The sequence below is a fragment of the Chiloscyllium plagiosum genome, unplaced genomic scaffold, assembly GCF_004010195.1.
Source record: "Chiloscyllium plagiosum isolate BGI_BamShark_2017 unplaced genomic scaffold, ASM401019v2 scaf_101560, whole genome shotgun sequence".
NCBI lineage: Eukaryota > Metazoa > Chordata > Chondrichthyes > Orectolobiformes > Hemiscylliidae > Chiloscyllium > Chiloscyllium plagiosum.
In genome coordinates this window covers 3,675-7,125 of record NW_025203081.1, presented here as the reverse complement: position 1 = coordinate 7,125, position 3,451 = coordinate 3,675, and the positions used below count along the sequence as shown (strand labels likewise).

Below are 3,451 nucleotides of genomic sequence, written 5' to 3'. Positions count from 1 at the left end.
ATTTTCATTTTCTACAGCGAACACTGTCGAAAAATATTTATTTAGCGCTTCCCCTATCTCCTCTGACTCCACACACAACTTCCCACTATTATCCTTGATTGTCCCAAATTTAACTCTCGTCATTCTTTTATTCCTGACATACCTCTGGAAAGCCTTAGGGTTAACCCTGATCCTATCTGCCAACAACTTCTCATGTCTCCTCCTGGCTCTTAGCTCTCTTTTTAGATCTTTCCTGATATCGTTGGAACCCTCGAGCGTTCTAACTGAGTTTTCACGTTTTGTCCTAACATAAGACTTCTTGTTCTTCTTGACCAGGGATTCCACTTCCTTAGTAAACCACGGCTCACGCGTTCTGTATCTTCCTCCCTGCCTGACAGGTACATACTTATCTGGGACACACAGGAGCTTTTCCTTGAATAAGCTCCACATTTTTAATGTGCTCACCCCCTGCAGTTTCGTACCCCATTCTACGCTTCCTAAATCTCACCTTATTGCATCGCAATTTCCCTTCCACCAGCTGAAATTCTTGCTCCGTGGCGTACACCTATCCCTTTCAATCACGAAAGTAAACCTGAGAGAATTGTGATCGCTGTCTCCAAAGTGCTTGCCTACTTCCGAATCTCAAACCTGGCCAGGCTCGTTACCCAGTACGAAATCGAAAGTGGCTTCGTCCCTTGAAGGCATGTCTACAAACTGTGTCAGGAAGCCCTCCTGCACATTCTGGGCAAAAATTGACTCATCTATAGTCCTCGTACTGTAGTGATCCCAGTCAATATTTGGATATTGATTTGAGTGTTCCAGAGTTTTTCATTGTCCCAGAGTCCAGGTGAAGTTTGCATTCCTCACGTACGTGAGCGAGAATTCTTTCAACGCCTCAGGTCAGTTCCTGTCCCGAGAACATCAGAGTCAATGTCCCGTCCTCTACTCGGTCCGACAGTTCACACTCCTTCATCCTCCTCTGATTCCATTTCCCAAAGAGTTTCTCAAGATTTACAAAGCTGGAGACTAAATTATATGGTTTGCTTCCTAAACATTTTTCCAACTGCCAACTGACAATATTTTCACAGTATCTCTTCACAATCCTAGGGCTTGCACCATGTCCAGGGATGAGAAGTCCCGTTTGGTGGAGAGATTCCCGAGGCTGGTGAGTTTCACTTTGGAACAAAGATGGTTAAGTGGCGATTTCCTGCGGTTGTTTCTAATGATGGGAGAGGGAGCGGTGGGGAATGAGCACTTTGACGAGCAGGAGGAAGTGTTGCCACTGACCCGAGTCAGAGAACAGAGGACAGGGATGAAAGGAATCTAGTGAAAAGCAGCACTTCTGCTCAGGACGTTGAATAACAGCTGCAGAAACCCGATGTGTCGAGCAGTGTATATGGAAAGAGAAACAGAGATAATGTTTTAAATATGGAACATTTCTGATGAAGAACTCGAGTTTCCCAAGTCGAATCAAATTACTGGTCTGGTTTGGAACTTAGGTTTTCTGAACTTTGAGCGAATATTGTACCAGCAGGAAAGCATTCATAACGTAGTCAGCAGGATTGGAACCTACGTGGGGAAACCCCAATGGATTTGTAATCCATCGCCTTAACCACTCAGCCATGACTACAGACAGCTCCGCCGGTTTGAGCATTGACCAAATCAGCCGTGATCTCATTAAAAGCCGCGGTTGACTTGATGGGCTGAATGCTTCCATCTCCTTTCATACCTTTGCTGTCAGAGACACTGAAGAAATTAGACAAAAGTGAGGACTGCAGATGCTGGAATCCTGACTTTAGATCAGAGTGATGCTGGAAAAGCACAGCAGGTCAGGCAGCATCCGAGGAGCAGAAAAGTCGACGTTTCTGTTGCCAGTCTTTCTCCGTTGCGCAAACAATTTTCGTTTGAACAGAGATTATGTTTAAAGTATGAAACTTTTCTGATGAAGAACTCGAGCTCCAAAGTCTAATTAAATTACCGGCCTCGTTTGCAAAATAGGTTTTTTGACATTTGAGCGAAAATTCGCCCAGCAGCAAGTCATTCATAACGGAGTCAGCAGCATTCGGACATACGCGGAGAAACCCCAATGGATTTTTAACCTATCACCTTAACCACTCGGCCATGAGTACTGACTAAAAAGCAGAGTTGAGCATTAACCAAATCAGCCGTGATCTCATTGAAAGCTGTCGCTGACTTGATGGGCTAAATGCTTCCATCTCCTCTCCCACCTCTGCTGTCAATTGTAAGGTGCGAGACACCAATGTAAAAGAAGAAAAGCATAAAGTTTGGAAAAGATATTTGCAGGCAAACCGAGTCAAAATTATTGATTGAAAGGAAAATCACACTTGGCAATTTGCTCGATCTCTTTGCAAACATGATCAGCAGAGCTGATCATGAGAGGTATTGATCTGAGTGTTCTTGGACATGAAACAATCCAAGGTTAGCGACATATTCATTTCTTTTTCTAGGGTAGGAACTGGTCTTTCCAGATGCTTACACTGAAAGAGATTTTTCCCAATATAAGACGGCAAATAAGTACCAACCAACGCTGACACCATCGTGAGCGCTGCTGTTTCACAATGTCACAGAGTCAGGGTCAATTCCCGCCTCAAGCAACTGAATGTGTGGAGTTTGCACATTCTCCCCGTGGCTGTGTCCACTTGCTCTGGTTTTCTCCGACAGTCCAAAAATGTACCGGTTAGGTGAAATGGCCGTGCTAAATTGACGGGGTGAATGGAGAGAAATGCATTTGGGATGGGGCGGGTCGGTGTGGAGTTGCTGGGCCGAACGACCTTTTTCCACATTGTAAGTATTCTAATTTACAGTAATCAATGGCCAAGGTATGGCGCACGTTGTTCGATGGTGCATATATGACTTTTCGATTGTTTTTCTTCAAAGTTTCTTTACAATTCAAACGGGAGTGGAAGAAGGGAAATGAATCTCTCCCATAATTCTTGCCTTCTTTTATCATTCACAGTCGGTATTTTTCCTGTACGTTTTGTTTTTACACTGTGGTTTCTGTTAGTGTTCTTGTAAGCTACACCGGCTGGTTTCCTCTTCTTCAATGTTCCTCATCTCTTCCCAAACACATTTTCCATCCTTATCTCCTGAATCAAAGTAATCTCTAACCATTGCATAATTGCCACGGAAACTGGGCTTTTCACACGCCTGTGTATGTCATTTTCCAATATGATCGTTTACTGGTTTGCAATTGCGCATGTGAAGAAGAAAACAGAATAGAGGCAGGTGGTCCTGGGTTTCAAACGCACGTAAGTGCAGCTAAAACGCAGCTAACTGCACACAATGCGATCACGGAAGCATGCACCGAACCGTCAGGAAGCACACAATAAGTACAATGCTGGATGTCATGAAACACAACAGAAACACGTCTCTTGGGTACAATTTTGGACGTATTTCTCAATGAGCTATCGTGTTTTACATGTGTTCCGTCGGGGGTTACCTCACACAAGGA

At 44.2% G+C, this 3,451-nt stretch overlaps 1 non-coding gene across 1 annotated transcript; it reads right to left on the bottom strand.

Moving 5' to 3' along the window:
* Positions 1-1,527: 1,527 nt before the first annotated feature.
* Positions 1,528-1,609, bottom strand: trnac-aca. The gene has a single exon. It is a non-coding gene; the product is annotated as a tRNA-Cys (tRNA).
* Between the last annotated feature and the right edge of the window lie 1,842 nt (positions 1,610-3,451).